We start from the raw sequence: 24,596 nt of genomic DNA on the forward strand, positions 1-24,596 counted from the left end.
GAACCTTGGTTAACTAGTTTATCCCAAGGGCAGACCTTGTTAAGAGTAGCATGCTGGGGACGAGTAGTTGGAGTAGTAGTTAAGGTGCTGGACTCCCATATGGCTGACTATAGTTCAAGTCCCAGACCTGGTGGCTTAAAATTCCTGCCAGGTGTGCCCAAAACCATAAGAGGAAAATAGAGAAGGGATTGTGGTATGGCCATCCCCCCTAAAGGATGATTTCTCATTTTCTCTTTGTCTTTTTCTGTGTCTTTGGCGAGTACATGCACCCTATAGCAAAAATCTCTCAAAAATAAATAAATAAATAAAAATAAAGAATAGAGTGCTCTGAGATATTTTAAAAATGGTTCCTGGTTGGCCCAGTAGCACAGAGGTTAAACACTGGCAACACATGGCAACACAGTTTGAATTCCAGTCCTGGTGGCTTGAAAAACATGCCACGTGCTCCAAATCCTGATGGAGTGGAGAAATGGAAGAAATGATTACAGTGTGACCATACCCCATTGGAGGGTGGGTGCTTTCTCTTTTACTGTCTGGTGAGTACTCTCTGGTGCATGTACCCTCTAACAGTAATAGCAGTAATAAAGATAATAATAATAACTCTTTCCTCTTTCCCCGATGATAGCATGAGGTAATTTTTCTCTTGGATTTGCTGAAAACCTGGTTGAACTACTGTAAGCCAAAATCATACCTGCCATGACTGGATACCAGTGGAGTTTTAATTTGCAGGCTTGTCCATACCTAGCTTAGCCTCTGGCAGTATGCCCATTACAACTTACATTTCCTTACCCTGGCACAGGTTCTTATGGTGGTTTCTGCTGTTTGTCATGATTCTTTGTATGTAGCAGTCTGTCTTTCCAATTTTGGGGGCAGCAATTTGTCCTGTGACTCCTCTTCTAAGAAGAGTTGATTTTACCCCATTTATTCAGCTTTTTATTTATTGTTAGGATGAAGTGGCAGCTTCCGAGGTCCTTGCGGGTAGAACTGGAAACTAGAAATTTCTTCCTCTAATTTTTTATTATGAAGATTTTAAATATATACACAAGACTTGACTTATGTAATAAACATTTATGTACCCAAAACACAACTTCAAAAAATGTCTGCATCTGGTCAGTCTTTTTGCATCTCTATCCTACTTCAGCAGTGTTTTTTTCCCACCTAACTGATGTAAAAGAAATTCTGGACATCACATCATCTGTAAATACTTTATTATATATCTCTATTTAACAGATAAGGGATCCTTTTTTTTTTTTTTCTTTAGCTATTATGTTCTTTCTTTATAGAGTTGTTTTCCTAATCCAGTTAGGGAACCTGTGAAGTTTGGGGTGGGGGGTGTTTGAAGATGTGTCAAACTTCGTCAGACTTTACTTGGCCTATGAGAGTTTAGTTGATTATTGCTGATTTTGTGAATTCATTAAAGTGTATTTATTGGAGCACAGAAAGTTTTAGCCACTTAACCATTGGAAAAAGAAAGAGAGAGAGGAAAGGAAAAGGAAAGGGAAGGGAAGGAAAGTAAAAAAGAAAAGAGAGAAAATGGTGTAAGAGAATATTAGAGGTAGTTTATGGTAAACATGAGGGAAATGTGGAGGATTTGTATTGAAAAAGTGAAATAGGCATTGTAGATTTGTGGGCTAGTATGATGGCAAATGAGGAAGAAGACTCAACTCTTGAGGAAGAAAATGAAGAAACTGGAGGAAGTACAGAAGGTGAACTGGGGAAAAGAGAGAGACTTTTTCTTTTTAGATTTTTGCCATCTCACTCAGAGAGTGAGATACCGCCCACTCCACTCTTCTACTCTAGTGACCACATGTGCTCACTAGAGAAAGACAGAGACAGAGAGACAGAAAGTGAGAAATTACCCCCCAGAAGGGATGGCCATGCCACAGTCCTTTCTCCTCCATTCTCCTCTTGGGATTTTGGGCATGCATGCATATGCACCTAGCATGATTTTTCTTTTTCTTTTCTTTCTTTTTCTTCTCCTTCTTATTATTTTAAACTTTTAATCACTATACATCATTTGGGTTGTAAAGAGAATTTACCCAACATGAAATGTACCTCAGTTGAGAATACTATATATGTTATCGTCAACAGGTGATAAACCATTTCTGTGTCCCACAAATGTCTTGCATCTCTATTTTTTCTCCCTGATTTCCCTCCTATACTCTTCCCCTCTCCCACCCTCCTTTCACACTGTCCCCAGTGTCCATAACTATTTTACCGCCTTTGTGTCCTCCAATCTTTCAATCTCTACCAGAATGCGGATAGTCAGTATAAAGTGGAGACATACAGTGTCTCTTTTTCATCACCTGGCTTGCTTCACTCAGCAATAAATCTTCCATATTTGACCACTTTCTATAAAATGCCAGGTTCTTCTTTTTTATGGCTAAATAGTATTCCACAGCATATATGTGCCATACTCTTTCAGTCCATTTATCTGTTTGTGGACATTTGGATTGGTTCCATGTCTTAGTAATTATAAATAATGCCACAATAAACATTAATGTGCAAGCACTTTTCTAACTGAGCCTTCTCCTGTCCTTTGGGTACATGCCCAGGAGTGGAATTGCTGGATCATCTGGTAGCTCTATTTGTAGGTCTTTGAGGAACCTCCGTATTGTTTTCCTCAGTGGCTGGACCAATTTACATTCACACCAACAGTGTAGGAAAGTTCGCCTTTCTGCACCACTCCACCAACACTTATAATTTTTTGTATTTTTATTCTTCGCCATTCTGAGAGGGGTTAGGTGGTATCTCGTTGTGGTTTTAGTCTGCATCTCCCTTATGATGAGGATGTTGAGCATTTCCTCATATGCTTTTTGGCTGTTAGTATGTCTTCCTTAGAGAGTTTTTTTGTTCAGCTCATTTTCCCATCTTTTATTGGGCTGATCATGTTTTTTCCACATAAGCTATTTGAGTTCCCTTTGAATTTTGGTTATCAGTCCCTCTTCTGAGGCATAGTTTTCAAAAATAATCTCCCATTCTGAGTGTTGTTGATCCACACTCATTACTGTATCTTTTGCTGTGCAGAAATTTCTTAATCTGATGTAATCCCAATTGTCTATTTTGGGGATTATTGCCTGTGCTATGGGAGTCTTATTTAAAAAGTCTTTGCCTACCTCAGTGTCTCCCAGAGTTTTCCCAGTGTTTTCCACCAGTAGTTTTATAGTTTGAGGTCTTAGGTTCAGATCTTTGATCCATTTTGAGTTGATTTGTGGTAATAGTGAAAGGTAGGGATCTAGTTTCATCTTTCTATAGGTGGATACCCAGTTTTTCCAGCACCGTTTGCTAAATTTTCCTTTTCCCATTGGATTGACTGGTTTCCTTTGTCAAAAATCAGTTGGCTATGTGTTTTGAGGTTTATTTCTAGGGTCTGTATTCCATTGGTCCACCTGTTTGTTCTTGTGCCAATACCATGCTGTTTTGATGATCACAGCTTTTAGGACATTTCGGAATCAGGAAGTGAGATGCTATCCACTCCACTCTTGTGCAGGATTGCTTTGGCAATACAGGGTCTTTTATGATTCCAGACAAATGCTTTGATTGTCTTTTCTAGATCTGTAAAGCATGTCTCTGGTAATTTTTTTTCCTTTGTTTCTGAGAGGCTTTTGCTATAGGGCGCGTGCTATAGGGCGAGACAGAGAGATAGAAAGCAAGAAATCACCCCCCAGGGGGGATGGTCATGCCGCAATCCCTTCTTCTCCATTCTCCTTTCGGGATCTTGGGCATGTGTGTACACACGCCTGGCGTGAGTTTTTAAGCCACCAGGTCCAGGATGCGAACTGTGGTCAACCACATTGGAGTCCAACAACATAGCCATTACGCTAACTGCAGGTCCCAAGAATGTCTCTGGTAATTTGATTGAAATGTGTTAAATATATAGATTAATTTGGGTAGGTTTGCCATTTTGATTATATTAATTCTTCCAATCCGGGAATATGAGATATCTTTCTACTTTTTTTGGTGTCATTTTCAATATCTTTTTAAAGATTTTCATAGTTTTCTTTGTAAAGTTTTTTTGACTTTATTAGGTTTATCCCTAGGTATACATTTTGTGGCTATGGTAAAAGTGATCCCTTTCTTCAGTTCTGTCTTGGTCAACTTGTTCTTTGTATATAGAAATGCTACAGATTTTTGGATGTTGATTTTGTATCCTGCCACTTTACTGTATTTATTACTTTGAGAAGTTTTTTCTTGGAAACCTTTGGGTCTTCTAAGTACACCATCATGCCATCTGCAAATAAAGATTTTTTCAACTGTTCTTTGCCTATTTAAATGCCATTTTTCTATTTTCTGATTGCATTGGCTACGTAACATAATTTTCAGTCCCCCAGGTCTGGGACCCAAGCTATGGCTGGCCTTGTGGGAGTCCAGTACCTTAACTATCATACCACCTGCTGTCCCCCAAAGAGACTTTTTACTAAAGAATTTGGATGTATGATGTATAGGTTTGGGGATGACCAAAATGAATATACTGAATTAGTGGATATTCTTGAAGACCTTGTCATTGAGTTCATACCTGAAATGATTCACAAGGCAAAATACACTTGGAAAACAAGGTCAAATGCAAGTTGAAGTCACCATTTCCTTGATTCACAAGAACCCACGGAAGTTTGCTAGGGTTAAATATTTGCTTACTATGGGGTCAGCAGGTGGCATGGTGGTTAAGGGCTCTGGACTCCCTCATGGCTGACCATGGTTTGAGTCCTGGACCTGGTGGCTTGCTTGCTTTCCCCCTTTCTCTCTCTCTCTCCCCCCTCCCTCTCTCTCTGGTCAAATTAATAATAAGAAAAGAAAGAAAGAAGGAAGCTTAAGCTTAATAAAATGATTCTTAAAAAAAGATTTTCTTACTATGAATGAAGACTTTAAATGAGCTAGGAAAGCATTTGGTGAAGCAAACTATGGAGCTTGGCACTTTTTATACTTTCTGACATTCAACTATCTTGTGAATAATTCATATATATGACTATATTTTCTACAGTAAAGATCCTGATATCTAGATATATAAAGCTAGTTTTATGTCTATGTCTTGTATTTTGGAGTGATATTCAAGCCTTTAATTGCTTGCCTATAGAGGACCACACTTAGGGGACCAGCCAGTGTAGATTAAGGTGGCTAGATTCCACGTAGCCAACTCTGCGATTAGAATTCTGAATCCAGCAGCTTGAAAATCATGCTAGGTACATGTGTGTGCATGCCCAAAATTTCAAAAGGAGAATAGAGAAGGGATTGCAGCATGGCCATCCACCTTGAGAGGCACTTTCTCAGTTCCCCCTCTCTTTGTCTTTGTCTCTGGAGAGCACATGTACCCTGTAACAAACACTAAAAAGAAATAAATAAATGACCATGCTTGAATTACTTACTGGATTTTAATGTCGAAATATTGGTTAAAATACTTTGCAAGCCATGCAGTTTCTGCTAAGTTTGACCATCTAAAGGATAAAAATACTATTTATATATTACATATATTTGTGCCATTGTAAGCTATACTGGAGTTGTTTAATATGTAAAACCTAAATGGCATCTTTGGCTGTGATAGAAGACCTGTATGCTTCATGTATTCTGAAGTTTTTAGACAATTGTAGTCTGAGAGGTTAGTAAAGATAGTAAACTGGGGGACCAGCAAATGGCATAATGGTTATGTTGCTATACTCCCACGTAGGTGACTGCGGTTTGAGCCCTAGATCCGATGACTTAAAACTCACCTCTGGTTTGTGTGTGTGCGTGCCTGAAATCCTGAGAGAATGGAGGAGAAGGGATTGCAGCGTGGCCATTGACCCTGGGGGGAGGGGGGGTGATTTTTCGCTTTCTGTTTCTCTGTCTCTCCTGAGAGCACACATGCCCTCTATCAAAAATCTCTCTCTAAGAAAAAAGACAGTAAACTGGTCGTGTTTTCTTTAGCGATGATGTTGGAAAATACAGGATTTTTTTGTAAGAAATTTTTCTTAAAAGAGAATTTTAGTATTCTGTTCTTCAGATATAATGAGATTTTAATTTTTTTTTTAATAAACTTAAAGTTCTTCTGTTTGGAAAGTTTTTTCAATGTAATACCCTTTTGAGTTTATAACATACTGTTTGTTAAATTTTAGGAGAACTCATTCATTTTCCCAAATCAGATTAAAGCTTCTAAAAATATATTTTTCAGTAGTAGGAATGGCCCTGTCTAATAAGCAGGATAGGCATTTGGGTGGTGTCATTGTGAAAATGTGTGCTTTTCTAAAAGTGTATGTGACTGTGGAAACCACTTTTGTAGTTCAGAATATACAGGTTTTGTGTGTGTTTAGTTTATTGTATTAAATTTTTATTGTACTTAGCCTAAAATAAGGATTAAAATAGCATTTAAAGACATTGAATGTTACTCTTTGTGAAACTGAACTTTTTGTGTATCACTTGTAAATATTATCTATAAATCAGTGCTTGGGAAACTTTTGGTTTCTTAGCCTATTAATACAAGAAATAAAGTATGAAGAAACTTTTCTTTTTTTAATAGGTTTTTTTTGCTATGGGGTGTGTGCGCTCGCCAGACAGACTGAGAGAGACAGAGAGACAGAAAGAGAGAAATCACCCCATGGGGGGATGGCCACGCCACAGTCCCTTCTCCTCCATTCTCCTCTCGGGATCTTGGGCACGCACGCACACACACGCCTGGCGTGAGTTTCAAGCCACTGGGTCCGGGACGCGAACCGCAGTCGACTACATGGGAGTCCAGCGACATAGCCATTACGCTAACTGCTGGTTCCCTGAAGGAACTTTTAAGAAGTAAAATAATAGGATGTACAATCTTCCTCAGGTAACTAGTTTTAAGAATGGAGTAGAGAACCTAATGGAAGAGGAAGCCTCATTTCCCAATTTTTCTTTTGTAATTAAAAAATAGACTACTTTTATAGAACTGTTTAAAGTTTACAGAAACACTAAGCAGAAAGTGTTCACAGTTTTCCCATTATTAACATATTGTAGTACTAGGGTACATTTATTATAGTTAATGAAACAATGTGTATCTTTTTTATTACCAGGGGATGAATATGTTAGAGAACAAAGTGGGGGAAGCCCCCCCACCAGTGGGAAGAGGTGGCTGCTATGATTATTTTTCTTCCTTCTTTTTTTCCCACGTCTCCTCAGGAGTTTGGGACACACATACATGTGCCTGGCATATTTTCCAGTCTGTTGGGGCTAGAACTTGAACCATGGTCAACCATGTGAGATTTGACTGTCAGTGCACATCAGTTAACCACTATGCTATGGGGCACAGTGTTAGTTGATATATATATATATCTTGTGTGTGTGTGCGTGTGTGTGTATGTATACTATATATTATATAAACTATAAATTATATATATTGTATATACTATATAAACTATATTTTTTATAGTTTTTAAAATTTATTATCATCATAATCTTGTTTATATATTATATTGAATCATATATAACTTTACTGTGTATTACATTTCTTTTTCCAGAAGGAATACTCATGCATGTGAGTCAATACAGAAACATTAAAATCCCCATTTCATCATCCAATAGCTTTTCATTATTTTTCCTGATCATCATTATCATTATTATCATCCCAATTATTTTTTAAAAAGTCACTACTTCTAATTTTGCTTGTAAAGAGACTGTAGTGTTTTTTTTTTCAAGTTTGTTTCATTTGAGAAAGCGAGACCATGAGAGAGAGTGTGCATGAAAGAGAGACAAGCAGCCACGAGGGTTTTATCACACAGTGTGAGTCCTTCTCCCTGACTTCTAGCCAGCTAGGATCAAGTGTGTGCACCTGTGAACCCTGGTGTGTTTCAGGTTCCTCTAAACCCGTAAACAGGTGCCTCCAGCACTGCAGAGAGATACACGATGGCCTGTGCCATGGTGGCTGGGCCTGATGAACCGATATTGATACATTATTATTATTTTTTTGGGGAGAGGTTTTTCGCTATAGGGCGCGTGCGCTCGCCAGACAGACAGAGACACAGAGACAGAAAGCGAGAAATCACCCCCCGGGGGGATGGTCACGCCGCAATCCCTTCTCCTCCATTCTCCTCTCGGCGTCTTGGGCACGCACGCACACGCACCCAGCGTGAGTTTTAAGCCACCGGGTCCAGGACACGAACCGTGGTCGACTACTTGGGAGTCCAGCGACAGCCATTATGCTAACTGCTGGTTCCCTTGATACGTTATTATTAACTGACTCCCACTGATTGCATTAGAGAATTCCTTATTTAATAACATAAACATAGTAGTCTTAAATGTCTAACAAAATTAACAGTTAATTTTCAGTGCCATTTCAGTGCCAAGTTTCACACTTAGCCGGTCTTTAATTTTTCCCTTGTCTCAAAAATATCATTTTATAGTTGGCATATTCAAAAGATTTACATACAAGGGAGGCACACTGCATTGCATTTAGTAGGCATATCACAGAGTTCTCTCCCCCCTGCTTTTTAATTTAATTTAATTTGATTTATTTTGCCTTGCTATTTGTGTGTTGAAGGAATGATGTTCTTAGTTTGATAGAGAAGTCCAAATTCTGCATCTGGCTGACTTCATCCTTTTGTTGTCTTTTAACATGTTCCTGTGTCCTCCATATTTCCTGTGAACTAGTAGTTAGATCTAGAGGTTTTTGTGTTGTTGTTTTTTGCCTATAGAGCACATGTATTACCAGAGAAAGAGAAAAAGCAATAAATCACACACACACACCCCCGGGGGGGGATGGCCACACCACAGTCTTTTCTTCTCTAATCTCCTCTTGAGATTTTTTTTGAGCACATACATACATGTATACAGTGCCTGCTTGTTTATAAGCATCTGGGTCCGGGACTCAAACTGTGCACCAGGCTATGTGCAATCCAACCACCTTAACCTCCACACCATTTGCTGGTCCTAGAGCTAGAGGTTTAATAAGATTCATATTGTTGTCATTGTTTGGCAAGAATACTTTGCCTATATTTATTGTTTTCATTAAGGCTTGCAAAATGGGGATTTTTCTCATTCCTTCTAAATTTCTTAGCTAGAATTATTTTACAAAATAGAACTTTATTCTGTCAATTGTTTGTTTTCTCTGAATTACATTTAGTATGGGAAGGTCAAGCCAAAGGCTTGGTTTTCCTTCTATTTATCAATTTTCAGAATAACAAGTTGTACCTTATATGACCAGTGAGTTGTTTCTTTTTATTTTCGATATCGTTGTGAACTCATGGATTTTTATGTATTAATATTGTATTTAAAACCATTGCAGTTATTTTTCTTTTTTTTGCTCAATTTTCAGGTTTTGGTTAGTTGAAGCCCTTTTATGTTGGCTTCTTTGTTCTTCTGGTATAGCCTACTATTCTCTTATGTTATCCTTGTTTTTTGGCCTAAGTTGTTTCACATTTTTCTTAAATTTTCCCTGTGCCATAGTTGGAATCAGGAGTCCCATTTTGCCAAGGAGCCCTGTTTTCATGTACTGGGAAAGAATCAAGACCGTAACATGGACAGTAGGACATTAATTGCTTTTAAGCTAACATAACTTTTCCTACTAGGTTTTTATAAGTACTAAATTTTGCCTTGTTTATTCTTATATGCATTTTTAAGAGCGTTTTTTAAAAAGAATTATTTATTTCTTTAATTGCACTTGTTATTATAATTAGTATTATTATTTTAATTTGACCAGAGAGGACAGAGAGAGAGAGAGAGAGAAAGGCAAAGTGAGAAAGCAGGTCTCCAGGTCCAGGACTCGAACCAAGATCGACCATGTGGGAATCCAACACCTTTAACTACCACGCCACCTGCTGGCCCTAGAGAGAGATTTTTGCTATAGGGCACATAGGCTCAATGGAGAGACAGAGAGAGACAGAAATCGAGAAATCACCCCTTGGGGGGATGGCCACAGTGCAGCCTCTTTTCCTCCATTCTCCTGCCAGGATCCTGGGCATACATGCACATGCAGTGGCTTGAGTTTTCAGCTGCTGAGCCTGGGACTCGAACCGCAGTCAACCATATGGGAGTCCAGCAATATAACCATTAAGCCGTTTGCTGGTCCCTTATATGCATTTTTAGATTTGTGTCATTTTAAAAAAATTGTGTTTACTTTTAAATTGCAAGCCTTTTAAAGGGTAGGGGTTATGTATATTAAACTTGACACTTATGTTCAGTGACAAAAATACAGCATCAAGTAACTTCATATTTGGTAACAGTGTGCAGTTGTAAATTAAGTTGCGAGGATGGGATGACATAGCTCTTCTACTTTGGTTGTTATTTTCTTCATAAACTTCATTGTTGATTTTTTCCCTAAGAAAAAGAAATATTGAGGTTTTGAAATAATTTGTTAAAGAGTGCCATAAATACCACTTGAGGGACCAGCTGTTAGCGTAATGGCTATGTCACTGAACTCCCACGTAGCCGACTGCGGTTTGAGTCCCCGGCCCGATGGCTTAAACTCACGCCTGGTGCATGTGCGTGCGTGCCCAAGATCCCGAGAGGAGAATGGAGGAGAAGGGATTGCTGCGTGGCCATCCCCCCTGGGGAGTGATTTCTTGCTTTCTGTCTCTCTGTCTCTCTCTTTTTGGCAAGCGCACATGCCCTATAGCAAAAAAACAAAAACAAAAACAAAAAACAAAACACCAAAAAAACCTCTCAATAATAAATAAATAAATAAATGCCACTTGATAAAATCACCTGTGAATGACTAGGACTTGGACTTTCAAGACTATACTATATAAATATTTAACTCTTTTTTTTTTTTAATTTGCTATAGGGCACGTGTGCTTACTTGGGGAGGAGGAGAGAGAGAGAGACATCATTATAATGGAAGACAATTAATAGGATATTTTAGAAAATAATTTCTACTTGGTCTAGGAATTTGTTTTGAGTTTTTACCTTTGTATGTAAGTGGTGTGTGCGTGTGTGGGGGGAGGGTCTGATATTTTAGAAATTCCCAAAATGGTAAAATTACTATTGCTTATACTTAGTATATCTTTTTGTCTGAGGACATCTTTGTAGGATCTTTGAAAGTTTAGACTGCTTACTTCTTTCCAATTGGTACATAAATGTATGCTTAAGTGAAATGATTTTCTTTAAACTTTTTCTGTAGATCTAATTTCTCACTGTCTTATGTGTGTTCCTTCCATAATATGTCCAATTTAATGAAGTTTCTTATACTGAAATAACCATTACTGAAGTCAACAAGCGACTAGAAAGTTGTTGGATCATTTTTTAACTCGTTACTTCACGCTGCTAATGATTAGAATTAGCTTCTCGTCTCGTTAGCAGCCTGAGGTGATCTTTGAAAATGGTTCGCAATTCACTCGACCCAGAGAACTCCACAAAATCATGAAAATCAAGAGTTCAAATCTTTGTGTTCACTTTAAGAACACTTGTGAAACTGCCCAGGCCATCAAGGGTATGCATATCCAAAAAGCCACCAAGTATCTGAAGGATGTCACTTTACAGAAGCAGTGTGTGCCGTTCTGTCGTTACAATGGTGGAGTTGGTAGACGTGCCCACGCTAAATAGTGGGGCAGGACACAAGGTCTGTGGCCCAAAAAGAGCGCTGTATTTTTGCTGCTCATGCTTAAAAATGCAGAGAGTAATGCTAAACTTAAGGGGTTAGATGTAGACTCTCTGGTCATTGAGCACATTCAGGTGAACAAGGTACTCAAGACGTGCCCTCCTACATACAGGGCTCGTGTGGATTAGCCCACGTTGAGATGATCCTCACTGAAAAGGAGCAAATCGTAACTAAACCAGAAGAGGAAGTCTCACAGAAGAAAAACATATCCCAGAAGAAGCAAAAACTTATGACACAGGAATAAAGTCAGCATAAAACAAATGTAGATAAAAGTTAAAAAAAAATTAGCTTAAGTAAACAGAGGGTTTTCAGTGTATCTATTCCCTTGGATGAAAAGATAATTAAAAGATTATTTATTTTAAATTTTTCTTCTTTACTTTCTCTGAAAGTAAATGAAAATCTTAGTAATACCAAGAATACTAGAGTAAATGCCATTGTTTGATAACCAAATAACTTTATTCTCAAGTGAAATAGTAATTAATTTGTCTTTCCCCATATAAAAGGAGGAGAAACTATATTTTTCCTTTTAGCCCATAAAGAGGAAGTGATTTTGCTCTTATTTTGGGCTTTTCTTTTTAACCATGGAATATTGGTCCTGGACTTTATTTTTGCCTTATAGGCTGCAGATCACAAGCTGCAAGTTGGGAAGAAGGGTTACTATTGCAGGAGAGCAACTACACCTGTCCTGCCTTCCTACTTGACGTCTCCAGCTACTGCTGCAAAGTATGACCACTTTCTTTCCCCAGTCATAAGAATATTAAGAAATATATCATCTCTGGGTTAGACCAGTGGTCTGCCCAGTGTAGAAGAGTGTCTATGAAAGTTACTCCAAAGGGACTTTTCATGGAAGAGCTTAGTAGTCACACTTTGGAACCTGAAAGGTTAAGAATATGCTTTTACCTTTTTTTATATCCTTTAATCTGCTATAAACCTATAATCTGCTCTTTTGTTTTATCAACCTGTGCATTTTTCCTCCCTAAAGGTACTTTTTCTTGTCTTTGTTGATGTTCATTATTGTGTTAAAGGGGGTTAGGAGGTCTCTAATAACTTTATCTGTTCAATGTGTTCATTTGAACGTTTTCCAACTTGGAAGATTTAACATCTGCAGGCTTGAAAGTTTGTCTGTTCCTTGTTGTGGGTTTAGAAAAGTGACATGTAGGACTTAGACTAGGTCTAGATTATTTTGAGCTGAGATACAGTTCCTTGGAATGGAATATAATTCATATATACTTGTGTGTGTGTGTGTGTGTGTAATATGTGTGTATGTATGTCTGCATTCAACACACACAATTATACATAGGTATATATATGTATATATATATAAAAAAAGTTTCAAATCATATAAAACTCAAGAAACTTTTTTTTTCTTTCTTTTTTTTGGAGGGGTTTTTGCTATAGGGCGCATGCGCTCGCCAGACAGACAGAGAGACAGAGACAGAAAGCGAGAAATTACCCCCCCAGGGGGGATGGCCATGCTGCAATCTCTTCTCCATTCTCCTCTCAGGATCTTGGGCACGCACGTACACACGCCGGGCGTGAGGTTAAGCCACTGGGTCTGGGACTCGAACCACAGTCGACTACGTGGGAGTCCAGCTACATAGCCATTATGCTAACTGCTGGTCCCAAACTCAAGAAACTTTTAAGGGGATTGGAATTAGAGGGGCCAGAAAATGATTTTTTAAAATTTATTTTTAAAAGAATTATTTATTTATTTTTATTTATTAATTATTATTATTCAGTTGACCAGAGAGAGAATGAGGAAGGAAGCCATCAAGTCCAGGACTTGAACTGTGGTTGGCCATGTGGGAGTCCAACACCTTAACTACCACACCACCTGCCAGCCCCAAATTTTTTTTCTTTAAAGAATTATTTTTATTTATTTATTTTTAGAGGTTTTTGTCTTAGATCACACGTGTTCACTGGAGAGAGGGCGAGAGAGTAAGAGGGAAAGTGAGAAATCACTCCCAAGAGGGGATGGCCACACCATCCATTCTCCTCCTGTGATCTTGGGCATGCATACACACATGCCCAGTGTGGGTTTTAAGCCACAGAGTCTGGGACTTGAACCGCGGTTAGCCATGTGGGAGTCCAGCGACGTAACTGCTACACCATCTGCTGGCCCCAAGAACTATTTTTATTTAATGTTATTTGTTATTATATGAATTTTCTATAGGATATATGCGCTCACCAGAGAGAACAAGAACAAAAATGAGAAAGGAAGTTGCTAGGTCCAGGACTCAAACTGCAATCAGCCATGTGGGAGTCCAGAGCCTTAACCACCATGCCACCTGCTGGCCCTTAGAAGAGATCTTAAAAAAAAAAATTATTTACTTAATCTTATTAATTACTATTTTTTAATTTGACAAGAGAAAGAGAGAAAGTGAGAAAGCAAGCAACCAGGTCTGGGACTCTAACTGTGGTCAGCCATGTGGGAGTCCAGCACCTTAACCACCACACTCCCTGCTGGCCCCAGGAGAAGATCTTTTACTTTTTTCCTTTATACCTTTTGGTGCTTAAGAAATTTAAAAGAATAGTGCAAACACATTTCTTTCATAATAAGAATGAAGTATAATGGTAATTATAAATACCTTTATCCTTCACTCTTACTCTTTACCTTCTCTTTATATTTCTCTATGCTTGAAAATCAGTACAGTATAGTGTAATATAATTAAAGTTTACTTGTGCTATGAAGTTACTTTATAAGTAGTTGGAGATATTTTATTTGTGGGGAGATTTATAGTAGTGTTTGCTAACTATGTAACAGGAGCAGTGTTACTGAATGTTACTCATTCTCACTTGTTTTAATATCTTACATATCTCCTATCCAGTTCACATGTAAGACCCTCCATTTTTTTTTACAAAGCTTTATAAAAGTGTAAACGTTCATAGTAAAAACTGAAAAATACAAAGAATAAAGTGAAAAATAAGTTCTGGGTCAGTTACTTACTTTCCTTCTGCAAAGTTGGCCATCGTTACTAGTTCCCTGTATTTTGTCCAGATACATATTATAATCCTGTCTATGTAACTATATGTATATAGTACATAGTACATATACATAGTACATGTATATAGTACATATATGTACATACATATAGATGCACATTATCAACCTCCCCCAACAATATATAGAAACGTAAAATATATACAAGTGCTGTTCTAAAACTTGATGTGACTCTTTAGATTCAGTCAGTAAGACTTGTTTTCTATCCACTTGAATTTCTGTAGCAAGAGTGATCATGCAGTTCCCAACGCTTTCTAAAGCAATTCAGGGCCTTCCCTTTCTCAGAGAAAAGCCTGTATACCTTAACACAATTCATAATATGCTGAATTGACCCCAACTTGCTGCGTCTGCCTCTTCTCAGAAAACTGTTGGGGTTGGGCCAGCAGATGATGTAGTGGTTAAGGCATTGGACTCCCACATGGTTGATCACAGTTTCAAGTCCTGGACCTGGTGGCTTGCTTTCTCACTTCCCCTCTCTCTTGGTCTTTCTCTATCTCTCTCTGGTCAAATTAACTAAGTAAATAAATAAATAAAATAATAATAATAAGTACATAATTTAAAAAACCTTTTTGGCTTACACTCAGTACTAATCATCCTGAACTGTTTTCAGTATTTTTTTAAAGAATTATTTCCTTTATTTAATTTATCATTATTGTTATTTTTAATTTGAACAGAATGAGACATAGGAGAGACACAGAGAAAGCAAGAAAATAAGCCACCAGGTCTGGGACTCAAACCTCGGTCAGCTATGTGGAAGTCTAGTGTCTTTAACCACCATGCCACTTGCCGGCCTGTCTTCAGTTTCTTAAAGTCAATAGCCTCTCACTTGCATATTGATGTTTCTGTCTCACAGTACGAATAACTTCTGCTTTGATTCCTTCTTTTAAAGAAATGTATAATAGGGGAGCTGGCAAATGGTGTGGTGGTTAAGGGCTCTGGACTACGATGTGGCTGATTGTAGTTTGAGTCCCAGACCTGGCGGCTTGCTTTCTCATTTTCCTTCTCTCTGTCTCTTTGTCCCTCTCTAGTCAAATTAAAATCAATCAATAAATAAATGAAGTTAAATAAAATAATTCTTTTTAAAAATGTATAATAGGGACCAGCAGATGGTGTAATGGTTACTTTGCTGGACTCCCACGTAGTCAACCATAGTTTGAGTCCCAGACCTGGCAGCTTAAAACTCATGCCAGCATGTGTGCATGCGTGCATGCCCAAAATCCCGAGAGGAAAATGAAGGAAAGGGGATTGCAGTGTGGCTATCCCCCTGGGGATGATTTCTCACTTTCTGTCTTTCTAGCGAGCACACATACCCTATAGCAAAAACCTCTCCAAAAAAATGTATAATTGTTCTGTGGACTAGCAAGTGGCATGATGCTTAAGGAATTGCACTTCCACATGATTGACCATGGTTCCAGCTCCAGACTTGGCAGCTTGAAAATCACTCTAGGTATGTGAACATGTGCATACATGACCAGGATCTTAAAAAGGACCAGCAGCAGTTAGCGTAATGGCTATGTCATTGGACTCCCACGTAGTCGACCGCGGTTTGCGTCCTGGACCCAGTGGCTTAAACTCACACCGGGCATGTGTGTGTTTGTTCCCAAGATCCCGAGGGAAGAACTGAGGAGAAGGGATTGCGGCATGACCATTCCCTTCCCCTTTTTCTCTTTCTTTCACCCCTGGGGAGTGATTTCTCGCTTTCTGTCTCTCTGTCTCTCTGTCTGTCTGGCGAGTGCATATGCTCTATAGCAAAAACAAAAAACAAAACAAAAAAAACCCTCTACAAAAAAAAATAAAAAGAGAATGAAGAGGGACCAGCAGGTGGTATAATGGTTACATTGCTGGAGTCCCAGGTAGTCGAGTCCTGGACCTGGCAGTTTTAAACCCATGCTGGGCACGTGTGTATGCGTACCAAAGATCCCGAGAGGAGAATAGAGGAGAAGGGATTATGGTGTGACCAGTCCCCTCTGGGGGTGATTTCTTGCTTTCTGGCTCTGTCTCCCCAGAGAGCATATGCACTCTATAGCAAAAATCTCTCTCTAAAAAAAAGAGAGTCTGGAGAAGGGATTGCAGCATGATCATTCCCTTCCCCTTTTTCTTTCTCTCCTGTGAGTTCATATGCCCTATTGCAAAAACCTAAAATAAAATGTATAATAGTCCTGATATCTATAAAAATCCATGAGTAAAACAAGATTCAAAGAAATAAAGAAAAGTATAATGAAGAACTTCACTTTTGCTCACTTTTGGTTAAGGCACTGGATTCCCACATTGCCCACCATAGTTCAAGTCCCAGACCCAGTGGCTTGAGAAATCACAACAAATAAATAAATAATTTTTAAAAAAGGATTTCAGTTTTTTCATAAATGTATAATATCCAGAAGTATATATCTTTTTAAAATGTAGTCCTGGGACAACAGGTGGCATAATGGTTAAGGCACTGGACTCCCACATGGTTGATGGTGATTTGAGTCCTGGACCCAGCAGCTTGAAACTCAAGCAGGGCATATGTGCATGCATGTCCAAAATCCCGAGAGCAGAAAGGATTGCAGCATGGCCATTCCCCCAGAGAGTGCTTTCTCACTTTCTCTCTCTGTCTCTCTCTGTATCTCCATGAGCACGTGCACCCTATAGCTAAAAAAAACCCTGTCTATAAATAAGAAATGTGATCTTACTAGCTTGCTATTTCCTTTTTCCTCACAAGAGTATTACAGGATTTGTTTTTCATTTTCAATTTTTAAAAATTCAGTTATATAAATAGTTTTAGTAAATATAAAATTATGTGATTACAAAAAAACAAAGTCCAGGGCCAGTAGTCCAGACATGACTAAGGCACTAGACTCACAATAGCTGACTCCGGTTTGAGCCCTGCACCTGGAAGCACAGCAGTCACACGGACCATGTGTATGCGCATGCCCGAAACCCTGAGAGGAGAATGGAGGAGAAGGGATTGTGACATGGCTATCCTCCTTGTGAGGTAATTTCTTACTTTCCCCTCTCTCTCTCAGGTAAGTGTACTCATTCTGTGGCAAAAAAATCTTTAAAAAAAAAGAAAGAAAGGAGGAGAGAAAGAAAAAGTAAAAAGGAAAACATTAGTTCAGGTTCTGGTTCCAGATGAGATAGAGTAAGCACACTTCACCCTGTCTCTCCCACAGAATGCTGCTATAAAACCTGGACAGAATCCTTGGAGTGACTATTTGAGGACTCTGAAAAGTAAATAGTAGGAGGCAGATTGGGGAAGACCAGAGTTCAGAGTATCCCTGAACTGGCTGTGAGTTTATCATTTTTTTCCTTCCAGTGTGTTCCAGTCTGATTTTAGTATATCCTGCACCTTGGAAGTGAGCCTTTACATGGACAGAAAAACATCTGGAGAAGTCTTCTAGTTCTGACTTGAGCAGAAATGAAATCTCCTAATGTTCTGAGAAAGTGTGGAGAACTCACATCTTTCTCTTCTTTTCTTCGTTCACTTGCACCAGGCCTCAAGTTATCCTTGGGCAGTGACTGCAGTGGCCTCAGTGGGATCAGGCAGGAGCCTAAAACTCAGAGGGAGGAAACTCTCTCTCAGATCCGAAGAACTTTGGTTTGAAGAGAGTGGAGCAAATCTGCTCTCCTTTCCTTCTCCCTCTCTCTTGTGGCTTGGCCCCGATGCGGGCACAGTTATGGGAAGTGCACTGCTAAGTGGGTTTAATAAAGTCCCAGCTTTCTGCTGGAAGGCTAGAAAAGAGGATCCCTGAGGAACTAAAAGATCGTAGAAGAGGGAAGAACTTGGAAAATGACCACTTAATGTTACTTATGGATTCCTGAACTGACTTCAAGCTGTGGATGCAAGGGTTTGATCCTAAGTAGCTTACGTAGACACTGAGAGTTGAATTACGGAATAGACCATTGCCCACATCTCAGACTGGAAACTGAATGGGACACTAGTGGAAAAAAGTGAAGTAGAACACATTCAATGTAACTGCAAAAGCTTTGCAAACTGAACTCACGGTAGAAATTCAGTCCGCAGAGGTCTTGTCAGAACTTGATGCATAAACTCCACTGGATCAATTCCTGGCTAAAACAAAAATATTGGTATTCTTGATGAGACTTAAGACTGAGAGCCTCATAATATAATATTCAGAATGTCCAATACAATAGAATAGAATACAATCGAGAATCATTCAACTTCGAAAGAACCAGGAAAACTTGGAAGAAGAGAGAAAGTGATGCCAGTCCCAAAATCACAGATGTTAAGAGTTACTTCAATAGGGAACCAGCAGTTAGCGTAATGGCTGTTGCTGGACTCCCATGTAGTTGACCGCCGTTCAAGTCCCGGACCCAGTGGCTTAAACTCATGCTGGGCGCGTGTGCGTGCGTGCCCAAGATCCTGAGAGGAGAATGGAGGAGAAGGGATTGTGGTGTGGCCATCCCCCTGGGGGGTGATTTCTTGCTTTCTGTCTCTCTGTCTCTCTCTGTTTGTCTGGCGAGCGCACGTGCCCTATAGCAAAAAACAAACAAACAAGCAAACAAACAAAAAAACTCTCCAAAAAATAAAAAAGGATGCAGAAAGATAGAAAGTTTCAGCAAGGAAATAGAAGATTCAAAGAAGAACTTAATGGGATTTTTAGATCTGAGAGATACAATAATGTTAATGAAAAACTCCCTGGATAGGCTTAATAACAAAATGGACCTGACAGATGAAAGGTGACAGTTAACTTGCAAGTGTATCAATAGGAATGATCTAATTTGAACAACACAGAGAAAAAGGTTAAAAAATAAACAGCCTCATGGACTGTGAGACAATATCAGAATATGTAACATTTGTGTCATTAGTGACTCAGAATAAGAGAATGAGTTTGGTGCAGTAAAAATATATGAAGAAATAATGGCATCCAGATTGAAAAAGAAGTGAAAATGTCCCTATTTGTGAATGACATGATTATCTATGTGGAAAAATCTCATGGAATCCTCAGAAAAATTTTCTGGGAAAAAATAATTTAGCAGATAATGTAAGGTCAGACCACAAAAAGCAATCATATTTCTAAATACTAGTAACTGAAAATTGAAAACAGCATGTCTAGAAAATTACAATAAAGTGCACAAATAGCATGGAGGTTAAGGTGCTGGATCCCACATGGCCTATGGCATAGTTCGAGTCCTGGAAGTGACAGCTTGAAAATCAAGCTGTGTGTGTTCGTGCATGCCCAAAACCACAAAAAGGAGGAGAAATGGTGAAAGGCGGACGGCAGTTTGTTCATATTTCTTCTCTTTTTCCCTCTCTCTCTTTCCATCTTTCTTTGGGAGCTCATGTGCCCTCTGGCAAATTACAAAAAAAAAAAAAAAAGAAAAGAGAATGAAAAGGCAGGTTACAGACTGGTAGAAGTTATTTACAAGTCATATACTTGCAAAGGTCTTATATTCAGAGTACGTGACGTATGCTAAAAACTAAATAGTGAGAAAACAGTCTAAGAATATCAAGTAGGCTTTGCCTAGTACTTCCATAGAGGGTATAGACTAGCAAATTGCACATGAAAAAATGTTTAGCGTAACTGAACATTAGGAGAATGCAGCATGTGATACTACTGCATGCCATTGGAATGACTTAAATTAAAACTGTTGACAGTACTAAGGGCTGAGGAGGATATGGAGCGATTAGATCCCTCACACATTACTGTGGCAGATTCAAAATGATATGTAGCACCTTTGGAAAACAGTGAAACCTTTGTCATCATGCATTGTATAATGATGTTGAAATGCAGCTATGATGGTGGTCCCATAAAATTATGAGCTATACCATAACACCTAAGTTTGTAGTAGGCTATATCATCTAGGTTTCTGTAAGTACACTCTGATGTTCACACAGTAACAAAATCAACTAACTTTGCGTTTGTCAGAATGTCAGTAAGAGATACGTGATTGTACTCATTTGCCAATTAAAGCATTTATTGTAATTTATAATTTACATATCATCATTTCACATCTTTGTAGGGTACAGAATGATCTTTAAAAGCATATATGAAGTGTATAATAAATCAAGTATATAAACATATTTACCTCCTTCAACATTTAACTTTATATTATATTGTGAACATCCAGTACCTGCTCCACTGGTTATTCTGGAAGTATGTACTGAAATGTGTATAATGTTCTTTACTGTGAAATACAGTTCTAAAGAAAAACAAATTGATTAAAAATCAGACAACAAAAGTCTCATACATTAATAAGGATGGATTTTTTTAAAAACAAAGTAATATAGCCAATGAAAGAATTTTAAATTTCCATGTAGAGGACTATGGGAGGTAAGGGTTTATATTATGCATAGATCATTCGTCCAGTTAGAGATAGGTAGGTAAAATTGTACATAGCAACAACTCATTAGGAAGAGATAGGAAAAAAATTATTCAGTGTGAGTTCTTATAAGAACACTATGCATGAAGAAGTAAGTCCTCAAAAAAGCAAAAACAAGACAAAATTGGAAAGAGGTGTTTAAAAGTGAAGACATGGTGAGTTACAGGCTCTACAAAGTTCTAGATTTTAGTCTTCTTTAAATTCATTCCAAAGAAAGACTTAGCTACTTGTCTTCTTCTGTTATCTAGTTTTATGTAACGAGTAATGGTTATAATATATAAGTTGAAACCTGTGGAGACAATTGTCTATAAAGTAATTGGTGAATTTATATTTAACCTTTCTTATGTGAAAGATATAGTTGAAACTGCATTTTTAGCCTTTTTGTTAGGAAATTTAATCCTAACATTCAGTATTATTTATATGTGTGGACTTAGCCTTTTTTTAAAGTTATTTTGTCTTCTCTTCTGTTTATCTCCATTAGTTTTCCCAGTATAATAGTCCCTTAAATATTTCCTGAAGAGCTGGTTTCGTTTTGGTGAATTCTTTCATCATTGTTTATCTGGGAATGATTTTATTTCTTCTTCCCATTTAAAGGATAATCTTACTGTGTATAGAACTCTTGGCAAAAATCATTTTTCTTTCAGTATTTTAAATATGTCTTCTCATTCTTTCTTTGCCTGCATCATTTAAGTTGAGAGATCCGGTGTTAGTATAATGGGGTAACCTTTGTAAGTAACTTGGCATTTCTCTTTTGCCATTTTTAGAATATTGTTTTTGTCTTTGATTTTTACCAATTTGGCTATGACATGCCTTGGAGAGGATCTTCTTATGCTGTATGTATTTGGTGGCCTTTATATTTCCTGGATTTGGTTGACTGCATGCCTCTCTAAATTTGGAAAGTTTTCAGCTAATATATCATGAAAGAGATTTTCTATGCCTTCGCTGGTGTCTTCACTTTCTAAAATACCTATTACGCAGATAACAGCCATTTAATGGTATCTAGGAATTCCCATATATTGTCCTGATTTTTAATGGTTATTCTTCTATTCTTTTTGGTAGCTTGGGCTAAATTGGAAGTTTTGTCTTCAAGGTCAGAGATTCTTTTTTCTGCTTGGTCTAACCTGCTGGTGATACTTTCAAAGGATGTTTTGATTTCCCAAACCATATTTCTTATCTTCAGAAGTTCTGTTTGATTTGCTTTCAGTGTGTTTCTTTATCAGTTCCTCCTTCAAGACATAGAAGGATTTTCTCATCTAGAATTGGTTGTCTGTTTTCTCTTGCATCTCATTGAGTTTTGTCACAACGAATATTTTGAAATTTTTTCTGACATTTCTGTGACCTCTTGTGTTCTGTCCATTTTTGGTGAAGAGTTATTATGTTCCTTTGAAGGGTGGTATTTCCTGGTTTTCTCCTATTTCTTGGGACTCTGGTTTGATTTTTATTTAATTATTATTTAAATATTTTCTATAGGACACATGTGTTCACCAGAGAGAGACAGAGATTGAGAAAGAGAAAGCAAGCCACCAGGTTCAGGACTCGGACCACAGTGAACCATGTGGAGTCCAGCATCTTTACCACCATGCCACCTGCTGGCCATCTAGTTTGCTTTTCAGTCATCTGACGACATACTCTATTCTTTCTACTTCTGTGGCACTCCAGCCTGCATGAGCATAAGCGATCTACCACCTTACATTCCACCTATCCAGCTCAACCTCTAGCCACTTTGGGAGCAGATAGGTTTGGGTAAGCAGGAATCAAACATCTGAAGATAGGAAACTCTGGAGAAATTCTCCCACCACAGCACCCTAGCAGTAAAGGAAACTACCCTTTGAAAACCTGAACTCTAAACTCCTACTGTGGATTCCACATTCCCATTCATAGTAGAGGAGGGAAATTGGCATGGAGCTAATGCATAACATTGAGAAGGGCACAGTCACACAGCTACAGAAACATACTCCTTATTTGCCAGATGTTAAGTTTAGTCTTACCAAACATGAAGCCACCAGGTCTGAGACAAAAACCATGGTCAGCCATGTGGGACTCAAGCAATGTAACTGCTACACGGTTGTAATTTTTAATGCTATGGTATAGACCACCACACTACCACCTGCCATAGTTGTAGAGCACCACTGTGTAATACTGGAGCTATTGGAAGGTCCTGGGTTTGGTTTCTGAGTTGAACTGAACATGTTGAGTGTTCCTGTGCACCTGTAATTCTGGCTGACTGGAAGGCCAATTGGGTATCATGGTGTTTCAAGACCCGAACAGCGGTCCCTTTCTCCTGCTTTTCCCCATTCATAACATAGACAAATAAATTTTGCAAAATGAATGAATGCATTAATTAATTAATAAATAACAAAAGAGAAGGGAACCTGTTTCAGTTCATTATGAGGCCAATATTACCCTGATGCCAAAATCAGGCAATGATATCAAAACAAAGTGAAATTATCAACTGGTAGCTTTTAAGGCTATAGATGAAGATATTTAGCAAAATACAAGCAAAAATAAACCAGTAACATATAAAAAGGATTTTATACCATGACTGAGTAGGATTTATCATTGGAATTCCATATTGGTTCAACACATAAAAATTAATTAATGTACTATTGTCAATAAAATAAGGAAAAAACTATAATTGTGTTAGTGGATACAGAAACTCTCTTTAATAAATTTTGAAATCCTTCATGATCAAAAGACTCAACAAAATAAGAACAGAAGATTGAAACTTCTTCAGCCTGACAAAAGGCATCTATAAAAATTGATAGCTAATGTGGTAAAATCAGAATAACCCCTAAGGTTAAGACTAAGATAATGATTTTTGCTCACACCACTTTTATTCCACATTAAGCAAATGCAGATCTGACCAGGATAAATAAACAAGAAAATGAAATGCACACACCTTAAGTTGTAAAGAAGTAAAACCCTTTCTGTTTGCAGATTATATGATCTTGAATAACCTAAGGAATCTCCTAAGAGACTGTTATATTAGAATTTTGGAAAAGTCATGTCATATGTTTCCATGCAAAAAATGTGTCATGACTTTTCCAACAACCAAATAACTAGTAAGTCCAAGAAGATTGCGAAATACAAGATCAATGTACAAAGTTCACTTGTACTTCTATATATCAGCGGTGGGCAATTCAAAAATAAAATTGAGAATGATTTTATTTACAATGGTATCACAAAGAATAAAATTCTTAGGAATAAATTTTTAAAAAATAAAAAGTTGAGGCCAGTGGGTGACATGGTAGGTAGAGTGCCAGATTTCCATATGACCAACCATGGTTCAAGTCCCAGACCTGGCAACTAATATGACACTTCCATGCTTTAAATATATTTTTTATTTTTATTTTTTAATTATCCTTAAAATCCATGCTTCTTATTGTATCTTAGAAAAATTAGACCAGCAGTTGGTGTAATGGCTGTGTCACTGGATTCTCATGTAGCTGACCGTGGTTCAAGTCCCTGACCTGTGGCTTGAACTCACGCCAGGTGCGTGTGCATGCATCCCCAAGATCCCGAGAAGAGAATGGAGGAGAAGGGATTGGGGCGTGGCCATCCCCCCGGGGGATGATTTCTCACTTTTTGTCTCTCTGTCTTTCTGGTGAGTGCACGTGCCCTATAGCAAAAACCTCTCAAAAAAAATTTAAAAAGTAAAAAAAGAGATACAAAATTAATATTCTGACAATTACAGAACAGGGGTGTTGGACTCCCATATGGTCAACCATGGTTCAAGTCCTGGAC

General features: G+C 38.1%; 1 protein-coding gene and 1 pseudogene across 4 annotated transcripts in view; both read left to right on the forward strand.

The window, feature by feature from the left end:
• TTBK2 (tau tubulin kinase 2) overlaps window positions 1-24,596 on the forward strand; it is a 173,262-nt gene that overhangs the window by 55,401 nt on the left and 93,265 nt on the right. The gene's annotated exons all lie outside the window — the stretch shown is intronic.
• On the forward strand, window positions 1,320-12,256 carry LOC102499664 (transcription initiation factor TFIID subunit 13-like; annotated as a pseudogene).

The sequence above is a fragment of the Tupaia chinensis genome, unplaced genomic scaffold (genome assembly GCF_000334495.1).
Source record: "Tupaia chinensis unplaced genomic scaffold, TupChi_1.0 Scaffold000605_1, whole genome shotgun sequence".
NCBI lineage: Eukaryota > Metazoa > Chordata > Mammalia > Scandentia > Tupaiidae > Tupaia > Tupaia belangeri.